The sequence below is a fragment of the Jaculus jaculus genome, chromosome 14 (assembly GCF_020740685.1).
Source record: "Jaculus jaculus isolate mJacJac1 chromosome 14, mJacJac1.mat.Y.cur, whole genome shotgun sequence".
NCBI lineage: Eukaryota > Metazoa > Chordata > Mammalia > Rodentia > Dipodidae > Jaculus > Jaculus jaculus.
The window spans coordinates 75,616,179-75,636,107 of record NC_059115.1 but is presented as its reverse complement, the minus strand read 5'-3'; the positions used below and the strand labels follow the sequence as shown (position 1 = coordinate 75,636,107).

Below are 19,929 nucleotides of genomic sequence, written 5' to 3'. Positions count from 1 at the left end.
AAATTGAGGACAGAAGTATTTAAAAGTACTATTAAATTAATAGAAGTTTTCTTGCAACTAAAAAAAGGACATTAACAAGGACATTTTTTGTCTTTTCCCAAACATATCAGGGCACTTAACCTTCCACCTGTCATGAGAAAAAAAAAAAAAATTGAGAAGGTATTTACAAAGCTGTCTTCATAATCACATGTTAATAGTCACTGTCCTGTGACCCAAACAGCGACAGGCAGAAACACTAGTATCATCATACTCAGAACTTACCACCAAGAAACAACCCATTATAATTCTGTCAGTGTGACCTAAGTTACTTACCCTGATCTCCTATTTTTGAACTTTTCAGAATATCCCAAACTTAGTTGACATAATGAAAATTCCCAAGACTTCTTAAACAAATTTTAGTTCATTGTAAGACATGAACAATAGTACATGGCTGTTTACCATGGCCATGACTACAGATGATTCTCATCTTACAGTATGACTTGCAAATGCAAATAGGACAGGTAAGATTTCTGACTGTTAATCTAGCATATTGTTCACTTAACTGACTTAAAAAGTTAAAAATAGAACCAGCCCTATATATCCTGTGTTTTTCACATCCTTGGATTCAACTGAGTACACACAGAAACATTTGGGAGAAAATATTTCATGTTTACCAAACACATAAAGATTTACTTTTTTTACTTTTTTCCTTAGTAATACAGAATAACACTACTACATTTCATTCACAGTCTCTTGTATGTTATATCTAATCTAGAGACCATGAAAGTATATAGGCTAATGTGTGGAGATGGAGACAACACTACAACATTTTAAGAAAAAGACTTGAACAACTCTGGATTTGGTTTCTATGAGGGGCTCCATTGTAACCAATGCCCCAAGGATATCAAGAGACATCTATGCATTTAGTGATCTACTCACGGGACTTCCCTGAAGATGAAAATGCCCCTCCGCCTTCATGTCCCTTCATGCAGACACAGCTAAAACAGACTGATCTATTCTCACAGGTGTTCATTGCACAAAGAGATGTTAGAAGTGGATTTTACAAATAAATTTTTGACAGTGTCCTCTGGCTAGGTTGAAATAGTAAGTACTCTAAACCCAAGCAGTGGGAAAGTGCTTGTCCTCCTCTGATAGCTTTGATCAAGCTTAGTAAGAGCAGTGAACTATTAAGTAATACATGTGCTGCTAAAATGCTAGAATTTGTACCTGAAATTTGTACAGAACTTTAGGACTTGAAATAATAGAAAAAAATAGCAGAAGAATTTATCACAACACAATTGAAAATATTTCTTGAACTTGAAATTCACTCTTTATTTAATTAATCTGCCATGGCTTACTTTATTATTACTGCTGAATAAAACATAAGATCTGACCATTTCTTTTGCATTTAAAACGAGACCAGTAAAGGAATAAATAAAAGAATAAATAAAAAGTAAGTTAATAATTGCCATCAACATATGCAAAGTTTTTTTGTTTTTATAATTTTATTTATTTGCATGTATATACAGTACTCAGTACTTGTTACAATCTATGTAGGCACCTATGTCAAAAATAAATATTTTTTTCAAAACAAATTGCTCGTCAGACAAATTTAAAAAAAAAAAAAAGACTTAGAAATCTACCTGCTAGTAGATTTTGGAGTTAGTGCTTGGGCTCTTGATATTTTTATTTTTTAAAAATATTTATTTACTTATTTATTTGTTTTTTCTGAGGTAGGTTCTCACTCTAGCTCAGGCTGACCTGGAATTTACTGTGTAGTCTCAGGCTGGCCTTGAACTCACCAAGATCCTCCTACCTCTGCCTCCCAAGTGCTGGGATTAAAGGCATGAATTTTTATATTTTTATTTTTTATAAACTGTTAACTCCTTTATTTCTTAAAAAATTACCATACCATTTAATGACAAAAGTAGTAACATGTAGGAATTTTTAAATTTCTAGGAAATAGCTCTATGTCATTAAACATAGACTTAAATTGTTATGGAATACTATATAAATGTGTTGAACAATTTAGTTATCAAAAATCATTTTAAAATAAACTTGAATTAAATCTAAAGTATAGGTAAGTGTGTTCAGAATAACACGGGTAAATTTTCAAGTAAAACAATCCAAAAAGAAAGCAACACTCAGGTCTCCGAATACAATGAATTTTAGATCAGTCTTTTTTATATGCTACCACAGTCCCTGGAAGAACACTGACTTCAAATCACTTTGTGGATGAAGTTTTCAGTGTATGCTTATTTACAGGAAAAAAAAAAAAGATAGATCCCTTCTTATCTTTCTGAGTCCAAATCATTTTTGCCCTAGCAATATTTTTCTAGTTTTTGAAGTACTCTGTGGAATGTAGAATGTGGTTTAAGTCAACCTTCTATCTTTGAGGTCTACTTTGGGCAGAATAAAATATACGAAAATGTTAGTTTTCTTTATTAAGGCATAGAGAAAGACAAACAGCCAAAACAAAATCTTTAACATAGTTTCTACTTCTGATCAGCTTATTAGCCAGCCCCTCCTTTGTTCCTTAGTCTAAAATGTGGTGCAGAATTCATTGTTGGTATTGTAAATGTATGTTGGCTCTTTCAGGCCTCCTTAGAAAGTATCAATATTAGTCTCCTTTTCTCTCCTTGGATTTAAAACAGCAAATGAATGTTTAGTTGAGCTTCAGAAGCAACTACCCAATTTGCTATACTACATATGTTAAAATTTCGCAAATTGCTTTTGCCAAAACAAAAATACTCACTTATTTAAGAGAGAGAAAGAGGGAGATAGCAATAGAGAGAGAGAGAGAGAGAGAGAGAGAGAGAGAGAGAATGGGTACTCCATGGCAGAACTCCAGATGCATGTGCCATCATGTGCATCTGGCATATGTGGATACTGGGGAATTAAACCTGGATCCTTAGGCTTGCCAAGCAAGTGCTTTAACTGCTAAGCCATCTCTCCAGCCCATGAACTGCTGTTAGAGCATGTGCATTCTTTTTATTCATTAGCTTGACGTTTCTCATTACAAAAAAAGGTTTGGTCATAACTAGTAGATGCTGAATAATCCACATATCCTAAATGTAAGAGGGAGGAAAACTGGAAAGGAGAAGGCACGGGCAATACAGTTGGCTTAGAATCACTGACGTCACACTTTACGAACTCTGCTTGCGCTACCTGCCAACATTCCAAAACAGGATCAGGTTTGCTTCTAGGTTAAGACCAGGTGCTGGGACAACAGCTTAGTGGATGCGACACTTGGCATGAAGCAAAAGTACCAGAGCCAGATCCTCAGCACCCATCCATGGTGAAAGCATCCAGTCGTTTCCCAGTCGTAACGAGAATGGTGGGTTCTCCACAGGGACTCGGTGTTACCTCTGATGTTGGCACATTAAGCAATGGGCAGAAGAGAACACCAAATTAGCCTTTAAAATGGAAAAGTATTAAGTCATGTTATTAAGTAATTAAGCTTACCTTCATGCTACCATGGCCATTTTCAACTGATTAAGTACCATGATAATTAAGGAACAAAGGCTGTCCAGCATTGGGATAACGCATGTGTACATTCGCCTGCCTAATTACTGAGTGTCCTCTGCAGTAAATGATTTTTCTTGAGCATTCCTGAGGGATATAAATATCTTTATACCCTTTGACTATTCTGAAAAGTACATCCATATACCTTTTCCCAAGACTGCTTTATATTCCAATTCTAATTCATTCCAGATCTGTTACCATCTGATCCCACCATTACCAACTTCTCATAAATCAGTTTATATGTTATGGGAATTAATTATGTCTCCTCAAAATTCATAGGTTGAAGTCCCCAGTACTTCCCAATGCAATTTGCTTGGGGATAGGCCTTTGGAAAAGTAACTGGAGTAATGAGACCATGTTTGGGTGCATTTGTGGGCCTTGATGCAAAAGCACCGGCCTCCTTGTAAGATGAGAAGAGAGCACACAGATGGAAAGTCCATGAGAAGGAAGAGAGAGAAGACAGCTTTAAAAAAACTAAAAAGATAGATAACCAGAAACAAAAAACAACCCTACTACACATTGATTTTGTACATCTACTCTCCATAACATTTTATTTCTTTCAGCTACCTATCTATAGAAACTTGTTAGGCTAGCCTTAATGGATTAATATAATGAACTTCTACTGATCTCTCAAATCAGATAAAATGGACAGCCAAATGTAGAGCTTTGAATTCTGCCCAAGTGTAAGGATTGCCTTTCATCAAATATCCCTGCATGTCTCAACATTGTTGTCACCAAAGTGTCTCTGCTGCACATTGCAGGATCTGTGCCCAATCTGCTTTTGAAAATTAAGAGCTGCCATTGACCTAAAGAAGATAGTTATCCCAGAGCTGCTCAAGAATGCAGGTGCTTACCTCACTAAAGTTCCCTCAAAACCCTTGTAAAGTGAGGGTCCTCTGGGCGATGCCAGGAAAAGTACTAAGGCTAACACATGACGTGCTTGACAAGATCCATGCCGGCATTCCAAGCTCCACAAGCTCTGTGCTTCCACTATTCCATAGACCTTCCCTCAGCAATCACACACTAGGTATTGACCACCATTGAATTTAAATCTAACTCAGTCAACCAAAAAATAAAACCATTAGAATCACTTCCAGCTGCACCTACTATTGCATTAAATCCAAAATCTCTAGTAAGTGTACCCAGATCAATGACTGAATCCCAAGCCAATGTGAAATCACATCTGTCTTGTTTGAATATTCTGAGAATTCATTCTGCTATGTGCTGTCAGGATTTTTACCATATAATTTAGAAAGCTGTTTTCAGGTCTTTGGCACACAAACAATCTCTTTCAGGGTAAGATTTTGTACTCAGACCTTTGAAGAATATGAGGATAGGACTCTAGTAATGGGTCTAAAATAACAACAGTCTGGGAGGAACAGGTATTTAGGACAGCCATCCTTTCAAAACAATTTTCAGATTCCCATATCTACCTTCCAGCTGATTCCCTCATGTACATGAGACAGATTTGATAGCTTGTGAATAAAAGTCATGTTAGAATGTTGTATTCTGAACAACTAATGTTTAATTTCCAGCAATGCTCAGATCGTTTCTATGAGAATTAAGAGATTGTTTTAGGAGTACTCCTGGAGTTCTCAGATCTGAGCTGCAGAGAGTAAGTAGTTGAGCGGATAAACTAGCAGCCACACAACTCTGAGTAACCTGAATTCAGATCCCTAGACACCACCTACAGAAGCTGAAAATGGTGGCAGTCATCTATAATCCCAGTTAGAAGAATTTCCCAGAAATTCATCAACATTGGCATCTTCACATACACCCAGTTATTTAAGTAATTACAAAAGAAGTTTTTGGATACTTTGACCATATGTTAAACCAAAAGTTACAAATCTGTGTTGAGCATTTACTTTTGGCATATATCCCAAATTATCGGAAATAATTCATCACTTTTTGTCATTGATATAGCTATATTGGCCAAGTATAGGAAATGTTTTGTTTCTTAAGGTACTTATTTCTGAAAGTACTTAATTGCAAGCATTGCAGTGGATAATCTATTTAACTCTAATCCTACTACATGCTATGTATTATTCCCATCTCACATCCTGTCAGTATAAAATTAAGCATTTCATTTAAATACATGAATAAGCCCAAAAATATACCCAGCATTGTAAAATATCCTAGAAGCCATCCTACTTTAGATCTTTTTTGGTATATACTCACATTATGTTCTAATCTATAAAATGTGATTGGTAACCATCATTGTATAGGAAAAGATAAACTAATAATAAATCACAAAAATATTTTGAATGTGATAAACTCTTACATAGCTCACTAGAAAGGTGACTTCTTTATATTCTAATAAATCTACCAACTTGATTGGGAGCTAGCCAGTAGATAATAATGTAGTGCTCATTTAAAACTGCCTCTCAAGGAATTTCTTTGTAGCACTGCTACTAACTTCCTTATTTCTAATTTGAGGTATCTTAAAGGTAACTTAAAGACACCAAACTAAGCTCCTTATGAAAAAATAACACCTGCATTTCAACTTATATTTTGCATATTTTTAAATTGTTAATATACTTTATGAACACATCATCTGTTGGTACCACCATTTCCCTCCTCCCTGCCCATATTCCACTGAGAGCTCTTAGTAAGGAAATTTTTGAATACCCTAAGTTTATAGCTATTTTTGAGAAAGTAAAGGGGTCTACAAGCTTTTTCTTAGTAATCAACTTACAGTAGCAAGTTTTTATTTTTTTTTTAATTTTTTTTATTTATTTATTTGAGAGAGACAGAGAGAGAGAGAGAGAGAGAGAGAATGGGTGTGCCAGGGCCTCTGGGCACTGCAAACGAACTCCAGATGCATGCACCTCTTGTGCATCTGGCTAACGTGGGTCCTGGGGAATCAAGCCTCGAACCGGGGCCCTTAGGCTTCACAGGCAAGCACTTAACCGCTAAGCCATCTCTCCAGCCCCAAGTTTTGATTTTTATCTTTTTTCCTCACTAGTCTTCATGGTAGGTGGGAAGAAAACACTGGAGTTACCAGATATCAACTTTTATTAGATACTAAATTTGCAATCATCAGTGTAGTAAAATGAGTTCTATAACTAGATTCTCTTAATTACAAGTGAGGTAGCATGACAGGTAGGTATTTTGTTGAATTTGAATAATGTTCATAAAAATGCTGAACTCTTATCAATGTATAGAATTTGTCCTGGAATCAGGACCTGAGTAGGTCTGGTTGACAAGGTCAAGTAGGTCCTGCGAGGTCTAGTAGGTCCACAGTCATTAATGTCACAATATCAACGAAGTGTATCACTGAATATGATTCAGCCATTGAATGAATAATGACAGGGCTGGAAAGATGGCTCGGCAGTTAAAGGCACTTGCTTGCAAAGCCTGATGACTTGGATTCAATTCCTCAGTACTCACATCTGCCAGATGCAAATTGGCACATGCGTCTGGAGTTCATTTGCATTCGCAAGAGGCCTTGGTGTGTTCTCTCTTTCTCTGTGTGTATGTGTGTGTGTGTGTGTGTCCATCTCTCTCTCTCAAATAAATATTTTTAAAATATGAAGAATGATAAATTGAGGTGCACAAATTTTAAAGTCTGACTTAGTTTAATTATTACTATAATAAAATTCAATAGCTAATTCCTAATTTAAAACATGACTTTAGTTATATCAAGTTATTTGTTGCAACAAGTTTTATGCAACACATTTGATTAAACATTTTAATTTTAAATGTGCTAAATCAAACCTATTACTACACTAGTCGATTGGCAACATTATGAAACATTAAATTTTTGATGTTAAAGGCAAAAATTCCCTTTAGAAAACAGAGTTATGTAGTAGTATGAAAATGCTGTCATTGGTTAGTTGAATTACATAGCTGGTGGTTGAGCTCTGCCTGCATACAGATGACATTTGTCTATTTTCATTTGCTTTGGTTTTCATTGCACATGCCTCATCAAAGAGAGTTAAATTCAAATTCTGGTTGTTTTTTTTACAAGTTTCTCACCCAACTTTAATGTGTATCCAAAGTAGAGAATTGCTGTTTTAGTCCTATCTGTATTGACTATAATGAAAATAGAAAACTAATATCAATTCCTTGAAGACTTCTTTGAGAAATTAACAGTTGAGAAATCTAATGAATTATTATAATAATCTTCAAAGCAGCTGTTTTTTGTCAATCTATTATGTGAAATTTGAGAAACTTAAAAAAATGTTTGGGCTGGAGAGATTGCTCTGTGGTAAAGATGGTTTCATGCAAAGCCTAATGACCCTGGTTGGATTCCCCAGTACCCACATAAAACCAGACGCACAAATGTGCATGCAAGTGGAGTTCATTTGCAGCAGCTGGAGGCCCTGGCGTGCCCACTTTCTCTGTCTCACTTTTCTCTATGTCTCTCTCTCTCTCTCTTTGCAAATAAATAAATAAATATTTTTTACAAGGTGCTTGCCTTCAAAAAATATTTTTTTTAATTTTTTTTTATTTATTTATTTGAGAACGACAGACACAGAGAGAAAGACAGATAGAGGGAGAGAGAGAATGGGCGCGCCAGGGCTTCCAGCCTCTGCAAACGAACTCCAGACGTGTGCGCCCCCTTGTGCATCTGGCTAACGTGGAACCCGGGGAACCGAGCCTCGAACTGGGGTCCTTAGGCTTCACAGGCAAGCGCTTAACCGCTAAGCCATCTCTCCAGCCCCAAAAAATATTTTTAAAAGTGTTTGCAAGTTGCATTCGAATTTGGTGCTTCATTAAATCAGACTACTCTCACTAGTATAATTTTCCATTTGTTGCTTTTATTATTTACATAATTTTTCCTGGAAAATCTTTAATTACTACAATCCCTCATGCTCTTCCTTTCCAACTCGGGCTAGCGAGAATGGCTCATGCAAAGGAGGGTGAAAGGAAAAGAAGGGTTTTTCTGCCATCAGTGAACTAGTGACTGGAGAACATCTGACCAACATTCAAAATGACTTTTTTTTTTTTTGGATTTTTGAGGTAGGATCTCGTTCTAGCCCAGGCTGACCTGACCGGTCCCACAGTAATTTTTTAAAATAATTTTTTTAAATGAGAGTGAGAATTAGTGTACTAGGGCCTCCAGCCACTGCAATTGGACCACAGACTTGTGTTCCACCTTGTGCATGTGTGTGACCTTGTGTGCTTGCATCACCTTGTGCAACTGGCATATGTGGAACCTGGAGAGTTGAACATGGGTCCTTTGGATTTGAAAGCAAGCTCCTTAACCACAAAGCCATCTTTCCAGGCCCTCACATGCAATTTTAGCCACTGTGCCATCCCTCCCGTCCCACTTTTCCATATTTAGAAGTATTTTCTGAAGAATCATTATAGATCATTGTTAAGTGGTCAAAAAGACAATGTATTTTGTGTTTAGCTGTCATCACACATTAAGTAGTCAAATAAATGTAAAAGTAAAAACAATTCATGATATCCTTAGAATCACATTATGTTGCTGTGTAGTGTGTTACAAAGAATAAATGCAATACATTTTTATACTTATAAAGAAGTCTTCTCTAAGAAGTGTTTTCTAAAATGGAAAGGAACTTCCATTTATAGAAAATTCATTTTCAAAATAGAATCATTCTGTAATGTTTTAAAAATAAGAAAACTTAGCTTTATCACTGAAAACATTATCTGTGTAATATTTATGATATTGCTGATCACAAAACTATAGTATTTTGATTATCACAATATTGTAAAAGTTTGAAAAATGTTTGAGACCATCATTACATGTCTATAACTCCTTCGTTTTTTATTTGATTATTTATTTGAGAGAGAGACAGAAAGAGACAGATAGAGAGAATGGGCATGCCAGGGCTTTCAGCCACTGCAAACAAACTCCAGATGAATGCACCATCTTGTCATCTGGCTTATGTGGGTCCTGGGGAATCAAACCTGGGTCTTTTGCCTTCGCAAGCAAGCGCCTTAACTGCTAGGCCATCTCTCCAGCCCACATGTCTATGACTCTTGACAAACTTAGATGTGAACAGCTCTCCCTGAACACATCGTGGAAACCCCCATCATGAAGTTCTAACTGAGCCATATCATTAGCTCTGTCAGCACTACCCACTCCCACCAGGGAGACCAACCACGCGGTTGTGTTTGGTGAGTCTGACGGACCTTGGCTCATGATGATGTCACTCGCATCACAAACAAGACTGGCTTCATGAAGTTTGTTTCTTGGTATTATTTAAAAATAAAGGTATCAGGCTGCAGAGATGACTTACTGGTTAAATCACTTCCTGTTAAGCCAAAGGACCCAGATTTGATTCCCCAGGACCCACATAAGCCAGATGATGCACAAGGTGATGGTGCATCTAGAGTTTGTTTGCAGCAGCTGGAGGCCCTGGCGTGCCCATTCTTTGTCTGCCTCTCTCTCTCTCTCTCTCTCAAATAAATAAAAATTAAAATAAATAAATAAAAATAAAGGTATCAATTGTTTTGCAGTTTTCCTTTATAGGTTACTTGAAATTCCATAATTAAAAATCTACTTTCTAGATTAACTTGAGGGTTAAATGAGTTAATATCTATAAAATATTCATAACAGTGAATGAATGTTTGTTAAATAAAACATTTCCATTTCTTGAACTTAAATTATGCTTTAAGAAATAAGATATTGCTATGATTAGAATATATATATCCTTCCAAAATTTATGTTGGAACTTAATCCCTAGTGCAGTGGTAGTAAAAGAAAAACTGAAGAAGTGATTCAGTTACAAGGCACTAATGAACTTCCACATGCTCTACTACATGCGGAAGCCAGAGGAACACCACTCAGGGACAATCCCTGGTGATCCCTGGATCTTGAACTTTTCAGCCTGTACAACTATCAGAAGAAAAAAATTCCTTTATTTACAAATTCCCCAACTGAACGTATGTTGTCATAGCCACAGGAATTGGCTGAAATAAACATTAAGCCACAGAGTCATCTGCACCCCAAGTAGTAAGTTTCTTTCAATCCAGTCTCCAGAACAAGGAAGGATTAATAGGACGAAAGAGGAGAAGACAAGAAGAAATGGAGTATCTTCCAGAAGGATGACATGTGGGAAGAGAAAACAAGAGTGAAGGTAAAAAGCTCAGAGGCGGAGGATTTGTTTCCTAAGCACAGGATAAAAATGTCCTTGCATTCACAGCTCTCCCCAGTGTCAATTTGCCTTCCATGCAATTAGGCAATGTCAAGCTGCAGCAACGTGGCCTGCTCACTTATTCTGCAGAGCATGCAGAACCAATAATTTATTTTTGTGCTTAAATTCAGAAGCTTAAAGGGAAAAATGGTAATGTATATTTGATTGAAGTAATGCTTGCATACCAAATATGGGTTATGTTAATTTTCACTTTCTTTTTATCATCAAAGACGCTTCTCTGCATACACTCAAACCTAAGGTAAAGAAAATTATCACTTATTTAATACAAAGATTAATATGGTTAGATACCTATAATATCACACATAATAAACATTATTTCAATGAGTATTTTCTTTCTATGAAGTTAAAGACAAAATTTCACATATAAAAATAATTCTTTTGTTCAGAAATTCAAGTAGTTATAAATGTATTTATAATATCCAAACATGTAAATACATAAATCTGGAATATCAAATGTATGCTTATAAATTATATTTATTAATGCCACAGCATGTGGCTGTAAAAAGAAATGAAATATTTAGCTCACCTTGTAAACATGTTTCTTTCCTCCCTCCCATGGCCTCCCTTAATGGATCTGCTACTCTGGTAACTTGTGACTTTGAGTCACAGGAATTCTACTAGGATGAAGGTTTTCACAATTATTGAGATGCACAAACAAGTCATTATGTTCTCTAACTGGAGTTTTGTTTGCTGACAAAAATATAATTATTCTGATTCTATGATATGAAATTTTTAATTTCTCCTCCAGTTCCTCTTTCCTTCCCAGCATTAAGCCTGTCTCCTCCTCAAGCCTCAGTTGCCACTTCTGAGAAATGAGTCTCAAATAAACCAAGAAGGTTTCACCAGGATTCAATGAAGCAATGCATGTAAGAGCAAATTTCATATGGTTTCTGTAATTACTTTCTTTTATTCTTCCTGCTCTTATTCTTTACTTCCAGAACTATCATGTTCATTGCCAAGTGTGATAAAGGAGTATTTTCTCAGTCATATCTGTGGTTTGCTCCCCAATTTCAATAATGATAAACTATATATTTGATTTTCAGAAAATTTTTTGAATATGCTCTTGAAAAGCTTCAAGGCAGTTAGCCGCTCACCTAATTGTATAATGCTCCCCTCCCTCCACTTACTGTGTGATACTTCACAGTGAGATTGTTAAAACAATTTCTCTTTGGTGGCCACAGTTGCTCCCAGATGTGTAGTGTAAAATGAAGGCTGGCTTTCACTATAGGCAAGAACTGGACCACCTCTCAGGATGTCTGTTCTAACATAAACACTGCTAGAACACAGGCCTCAAGAACTGGGCACATTTGAGAGGCTGGGGAGATAGCTAAGTGGTCAAGACACTTGCTTGCAAAGCCTGATGACCTGCTTGCTTCCCCAGCACCAATGTAAAGCTGGGCTTCAGGTGGCACATGCATACGTGATCCAATAACCTCTGGACAACAGAAGATGGAGATGGAAGCATGTGAAGCAGGCAGCACCAGATAGACCAGATAGACTGGCTTTCATTTGCAGCAGCAAGAGACCCTGTTTCAAAAAAGACAGAAGAAGAGTGGAGACTTCTCAAGTTCATCCTCTGACTCCACATGAGTGCTGTGACACATTCACAACCAGAGAGAGAGAGAGTTTAAAGCAGGAAGGCATGTGAATGTGTCAACTGTCGACTAGTCATGCCAATTGCTAGTTTTTCTGCTGGAACACAGAGAAGGACTGTCTGGGCATCAGGCTTCTGGGGCCGCTGCTCCTAAAGTGACGCAGGAGTCCACGGGTCGGCAGTTTTGACTGAGTAACATCTTCTGATGCCATGTGAACATTTTTCCTGAGATGTTTGATCCATGTTTGGAAGTTGAAAAAAAGGACTGCTTGTTTTAGTTGAAGCTAAAATTTGGAGATTTAGCTCATTTAAATGAATGGAAACATCACTAGTTGGGCTGGAGAGGTGGATCTCCAGTACTCACTACCATACGCCAGCTGCACAAAGTGGTATGTGCATCTGGAGATCACTTACAGACTTACAGTGGCCAGACCTCCCTCCCCACCCCCATGAATGTTCACCTCTCTCTCTCTGTCTCTCTCTCTCTCAAATATATGTTTTGAAAATTCACTCATCTTGTCATTTTGTAAGTTTGTCATGTATAGAGGATTTTCAAGGAAAAAAGTCTATGAACTAAGCCCTAATTACAAATTCTGTCTTCACAATGATGTTCATGATGTTCAAGAAATTCTACAGGGAGCTGGATTCAAGAAATTCTATGAGGGGCTGGAGGGATGGCTTAAAAGTTAAGGTACTTGTCTACAAAGCTTAAGGATCCAGATTCAATTGCCCAGGACCCATGGAAGCCAGATATCAAGGTGGCACATGCATATGGAGTTTGTTTGTTGTGGCTGGTGGGCCTGGTGTGTCCATTCTCTCTCTCTCTCAAATAAGTAAATTAAACTAAATCAGCAATGCCAGAAGTCTTTTAAAAATTCTATTCTATTTAAAAATTTAAGAATTTAAAAGAAGACATTTCCCATAAGTTTCCTTTAAAGTCTCAAATATTAATATCACACAAGATTAGCAAAATTGTTTTGCTGTACCTAGTTTCCAACAAAGATAGCTCCACAAAATTTTAAATAAGATTTATTTCTGAATTCAATCTTGGCATACTTTTGACATTAAGTTCTATGCAAAGTCCAATATAGTTATAAACTGAGGAACTTTCACATACACCAAGTAAATTCAATTTATATTTTAAAAAGTTTCCAAACCTCAAGAAAAGGCATTTAGCCCTAAAGAGGGGAGCTTGGAGATCTAAGAAGCATATATTTTTACCGTCTTATATCTGTCCAATATTGAACTTCTGAACATGTCTGTGTGGGCACATTTCTTTAAAAAAAATTATTGAAACTGTTAAACGATAATTTTAAGCCTGAATGTGAATTCCCAAAACTTCATTAAGTACCATGATTAGAAAAACACCAATATTTCCAAAACTAATGATGCCGCAGTTGAGAAATATCTTGGAAAGCAAAATTTATGTGCTAAGTCATATTTTTCATAATACACAGAAATATATATGTTGTCCCAATCCTTGACTTTTTGGTTTGTTACTTCTTTAACAGCCAACCTATAATTTCTTATTCTTGATGTCAGCCATTACATTTTTTTTGCATCTGTGTGTCTCCTGTGAGATGTGTGTGGCGTGTGCACATGTGTGTGCAGATGGGGAGCCCTGCACACGCACAGAGGCCAGGAGAAGATGCCAGAGGTCTCCCTCACCACTTGTGCACACGCTCCCTTGTGATGGAGCCCTCGCTGATTTTGGAAATTCTGGCGTTCACCATTTTCATGAACTCCAGCAATTTTTCAGTCTCTGCTCTCCACAGGACTGCAGATACAGATGGGTGTTGCTATGCCAGCTGTTCACATGGGTGCTGGAGAACCAAACTTGGTCAGAATCAGGCCCCTTCAATCTCTGTGCTAACATGGAAAGCTCTTTTCTCCTCTGAACCAGCCCCAGCAGTCACTTTTGAATAACCCTATCATCCATCAAGACCTACAAGATTACTTCAAAAATACAAATTTCTGAATGTATACCAAATATTGGTTGTATTATTTTTATTAAATATTTAATCATGGGGAAAGGAAAAGTGGAGGGAAGGCTAATCAAAATCTAAGAGGATATAAATAATCATATGGAAACCTACTGCTTTGGACAATGGAACACAGAGGAGCCATAGATTACTACTAGAAAATTTTCAGAGCCAGGGATGGGATACCTTCCAGTGGGTTGTTGGCCAGGGAGGTCCCTGATGCCCCCCAAAACATTACAGTCCATTGCCAAGGCCCTTGGTACCAGGAATAGATGGTGAGACCCTTTTGCTGAAGACTCCACATACTTGGGCTGCAAGGTCACTGAGAAACCCTGCTGGGGCTGAGCTGAAAGCCTCCTCCATGTAGACCAGCTGACAGAAAGCTGGAAAAAGCCGTGCTGCATGCAATTCAATGGAAGAGAGAGAAATCACCAGTGAAGATACCCAACGGTAGACACTGCAAGCCTTATATTTGGTCAGCCAGGCCAAATGAGCAAATGGGTATAATAGTGGCACATCTATTATGGGGAAAACCAAATGCCCTCTAATTTGACTGGAGGCCTGCTCCATGAAAGGGAATATATCCCTGATACTGAAAACCTACAACATGAGTAGTCATGAGCCCTAGGAGTGTAAAGTCTGCTGCTGTCTGGTTAAATGTATATACTATGCTCACCAAATTGCACAGTAAGCACTTCTCTTAATGTTCATACCCATATATTAATGCTACTCTCACTTTTGGTTAGAGAACCTTCTCTTTTAAGATGGCAGTGACATTGGGATGACTCAGAAGGTATCATGGTGCTGAGAAGAAGTGACAAAGGAGTGCTCAGCACTGAAATATCTCTATCACACCTTCCAAGGCTCAGGGTCCATTGCAGAAGAGGTGGCAGAAAGAATGTAAGAGCCAAAGGAAGGGTAGGGCTCCTTACAACGTGCTCCTCTAGACACAAAATGGCCTGGATATCCGTGACCTCACAGTGCCTGACACTACCTACACAAGACCATCATAATAGGAGGAAAAGATCATGGCATCAAAACAAAAGAGACACTGATTTAGAGGGTCAGGGGATATGATGAGAGTGGAATTTCAAAGGGGAAAGTGGCAGGGAGGGAGGGAATTACCATGGGATATTATTTACAATTATGGAAGTTGTCCACAAAAAATATTTAATTATGGAACATTACAAAGTTATTCACCAAAACATCATGCTAATTTTTTCTTTGAAGCAGGGTCTCACTCTAGCCCGGGCTGATCTGAAACTCTCTCTGTAGCTCGAAGCTGGCCTCAAACTCACGTCAATCCTCCTACTCAGCTTCCTAAGTTCTTTAATTGAAAAATATGAGCTACATGGTTGACTCATCCTAATTTTTAAAATCCTTTAAAATGGAGGCTGAGGGCTGGGCAACTGATTCAGTGCTTAAAAGGTACTGACTTACCACGCTTATCTGGCTGGGATCAATTCTCTGGTGCCCATGTAAAGCCAGATACATGAAGTGCTACATATGACTGGAGTTTATTTTCAATGGCAAGATACGCTGGCACACACATCCCCCTTCCACATACACAAATGAGGAAATGAAAATAGCAGGAGAGATTGCTCAACAGTTAATGCACTTATCTGCAAAGCCTAACTACCTGGGTTCTACTCCCCAGTACTGATATAAAACCAGATGTGCAAAGTGGTGGATGTGTCTGGAATTCATTACAGTGGTGCACACTCTCCCCTCTCTCTCTCTCTCTCTCTCTCTCTCTCTCTCTCTATCTCTGTTTTTCTCTCTCTCTCTCTCTCTCTCCCTCCCTCCCTCCCTCCCTCTCTCCCTCTCTCCCTCCCTCTCTTTCTCTCTCTATCTTTCTCTGTCTGCTTGCAAATAAAATAAATACAAGAAATAACCAATGAAATTATTTTTAAATGGATGAGGAAATTCATAGGCAAGATGTAAAAGGGTTAGCCTGGGATCTACAGTATTAACAAGCAACAACAATAAAAACCCAAACAAACAAAATAATTATTATGATTTTATTTGTTAAAGGATCACTTTAAATATCACTTGTCCAAGTAAATCTTGCCTATACACTGTAAAATAACACTTATGTTTGATTTATCATAGCACTTAAAACTTCATACGCATGTTTGTGGATAAACTTTCCCCTTTAATACATGAATTCCACAATTCCATAGAAACCTTCCTTCTGGCTAATCCTCTACAAGCTATCACCACCAGTAAAGGGAGAGGTGATACAGTCTAGAGAGAAGGTAGGAAAAGCTTAACCTTAAAACTATGACTCTAGCCAGCAAATCCCAGGCCCAGAATTGGGTTGCCCTCTATGGTGAGCTTTCAGCCAGGGATACCCATAAGGTCCCCAAAACAATGTAGGCCATTGCTAAGACATTTGAATACGTGCCCGAGCTAAAAGGTAAGACCACAGACTGCAGTCACAGGTCATGGGAATATCATGCTGGAGCCGAAAAGGAAACTAGCTCTCACCTGGCTAGCCCCTCATTGTGCTGGGGTTCCCTGTGGGAGATGCTATAAGAAAAAAGTCACCAACAGCATGCATCAGCAGGGGTTCCTGTGGGCTGTGAAATCAATCATAAATATACACTTGTGCAATAGTGGTAAATAGCCTCTGTGTGTAACAAACTGTTCTGTGATGGGAATTAAGGCCTGCTCAATAGGAGAGAACTTGCATTCAGTGCTGGAAACTAAGTCAGAATCCCATGGTCTGGAAACTCTGACTTCAGAAACAAGCCCCGACTGTTCTCTGGAGAAGAAGAGTGGGCTTGCACAGCCAAAAAAAAAATGTCTCAAGTAAATTTGCATACCTGCTTTAACCCAAGCTGCTCTCATTCTTAGGAGAATCTGCTTTATTTTACAGATGGCACAAAAAATGAAGGAGTACCAAGATTCATCTATGAGACAAGAAGAGAGCCAGCCAGCCACCACAATACGTGTCACCATGCTATGTGCCACTTTGGCCACATCTGCCAGGGTGCAGCAGAAATCGCAGAGGAAGTGGCAACATGCATCCTGCTCTCACTGCTAGCCTGACAACCTGTTCCAGGGTGATGGTCACAGACAAAGGGATCAAAGTGTCAAAGCAGTCAGAGCAGTTCACCACTAAACCAGACTGTCAACAGGTCTGCCCTGGCTCGGGAAATGATGCAGAAGAGGGCGAAAAGATTGTATGAGCCACAGAGTGGGAAGGAATTCCTTAAGACACTCTCCCCTGCTCCCCCACAGGGACTGGCTGAGGCCTTCTTGACCCTACAGTGAATCCCCTAACCCCACAGAAGAGGGCCCCCAAGGTAATTGGAGCTGGGACAAGGGCATAAAAGAGTATAACTTGTCATGATAGATAGATAGATAGATAGATAGATAGATAGATAGATAGATAGATAGATAGATAGATAGATATAGATATATAAAATATACAAATCTATTAAAATAAAATGTGGACTCCATAATCAGGATTAAAATTGATAGGACCAAAACTGTGCCAGGAATGTATTCACTTAAGAAATAACTATTCAGCCTGGTGTGGTGGCACATGCATTTAATCCCAGCACTTGGGAGGCAGAGGTAGGAGGATCACCGTGTGTTCGAGGCCACTCTGAGACTACATCGTTAATCCTAGGTCACCCTGAGATAGAGCGAGACCCTACCTTGAAAAAACAAAAAACAAACAAGCAAAAAAAAGTAACTATTGAGTACTTGCAAGGTGAAATAATAAACTTTTGTTTGTCTGAGAGTAATTTTGGTACACTTAAGCATAATTAAGCATTTGAAAAACTTGGTAATAATTTAATTTAAATGTTTATTAAGGATAATTTTAATTCTAATTATTTCTATAATCACATGAACAATTGACTAATCTCTTCCCTTTCTCTACTTTTTGAGACACAATCCCACTAGGCAGACCAGGCCGTCCTTAATCTCATAATCCTCTTGCCTTGGCCTCCAATATAGGCATTGCAGGAGTGTTCCATCATGTCAAACTTTTTACATATTGTAAATGGAACAAATTATAGACATTTTTGAGAGAACACTACTTTTTTCAGTAATTAGAATAAGAGTGTAAAAATTAAATTGCCTTCAAGAAAAAAAAGTAGTGAAAGTGGCTGGGTTTCCAGGGGTAAACTAATCCATGGAGACACTTCGTTATCCCTTCTTCTGGCCTTGGCTTACTATTGTTCATGGCCTATACTTTTTCCTTGCAGAACCTACACACATTATTACCTTCATTCAATTGCTAATCTCTGCTTATACTCATCCACACAGAATCACATTTCTGTATCTGGACTTTCTTATTAGCAATATCACTGCAAACTCAACACTTCTGAAATGAGTCAATTGGATTTCCTCTCTTGCTTTCTTATGGCCAGTAGTGTAACTAGGTACTATTGGCTTGGATCTGATATAGGCACCCAAAGCCCACATTCTGGAGCCGAGGCTCTCAGCTTGGAGCCATTGGAAGCTGGTGAAGCCATGTGGAGGTGGGAGCTACTTGGGAGGGTTAGGTCACACTGGAAGCCTCCCCTCGAAGCATCCTTCCTACCCATAGTTGAGCAGCTTGCTCTACCACATGCTTCCTTGTACACTGTCTTACCACAGACCCAAAAGGAATGGGCTCACCCAACTAGACAATGAACTATACACTGAAACCAAAATGTAGACTAAAACCTCCAAAACCATAAAAATAAACTAAGTTTATCTCAGGTATTTGTCACATTGATGCAAGACTAGCACACTAAGGCAAACTTTCAAAAGTAGCATACATAATAATATATTTTATTCATACTTTCATATGTACTTATTTTTGTTGACATTCCTCCTCTGCCCTTCTGCCTGCCTCACTCGCCCCCTTCCTGCCCCTGTGGGTGTCCCTTATGCTGACATGTCACATGCTTCAACTTAAACTCTGAGATTTGCCTATGAGATAAAACACATGTTATTTAAAATATTATTTATTTATTTGGGAGAGAGATAGAGAGAGGGAAGGAGGCAGAGAATGGGTGTGCAGGGCCTCCAGCCACTGTAAACGAACTCCAGACACATGCATCACCATATGCATCTGGCTTACATGGGTCCTAGGGAATTGAACCTGGGTACTTTGGCTTTGTAGGCAAGCACCTTAACCAATAAACCATTCCTCTAGCCCCAACCTATGTTATCATAGACAAAAGTTTTGAATTAAAAAAAAATCTATATGTTGTTCTTTTTAAAATGTCTTTAACATGTATCTTTCTCTTCTTCCTCCCCAATGTCAGGATCTGTCACCTTCTCAGCATGCATTTAAGTCTTCAACTGGTGGTTTAGTTTGATCCACTTGAATGCTGATAACAGCAAACCTTTCTTTAAGTGCTGTCTTTCTTATTATGGGGTCATACATGGCTTCATAAATGCCTATCAGATCTGTCTCTTTATTTGCACAATAACCACCACAGCTCAAACCATAATCATCTCTTACCTATGACATAACTTCTATTGAGTTGTCCCTCACCAACTCCTGCCTTCCTGAACATATGCTGAAGTTAAATTGATATATTGATAATGTAAATTCGAATCTACCAGTACTGTTGAAATCCATTCAGTGACATTCCACCACATATAGGTCAAGTACAATGTCTGTCTGTCTTTCGGTCTAGCCTCATCTCACACCAACCTACTTTGATTTCCGTGAATATTTTTGCCCCCTCCCATTAAATAAGTAATC

The 19,929-nt window shown here is 38.2% G+C and overlaps 1 long non-coding RNA gene across 2 annotated transcripts in view; it reads left to right on the top strand.

The window, feature by feature from the left end:
- The window catches only part of LOC123454846, a 68,107-nt gene extending 50,602 nt beyond the window's left edge, over window positions 1–17,505 (top strand). For both annotated transcript variants that reach the window (XR_006633515.1, XR_006633514.1), the window contains one exon: window positions 17,092–17,505. This is a non-coding gene — a long non-coding RNA (uncharacterized LOC123454846). The remainder of the gene's footprint in view (window positions 1–17,091) is intronic.
- The last annotated feature ends 2,424 nt before the right edge of the window (window positions 17,506–19,929 follow it).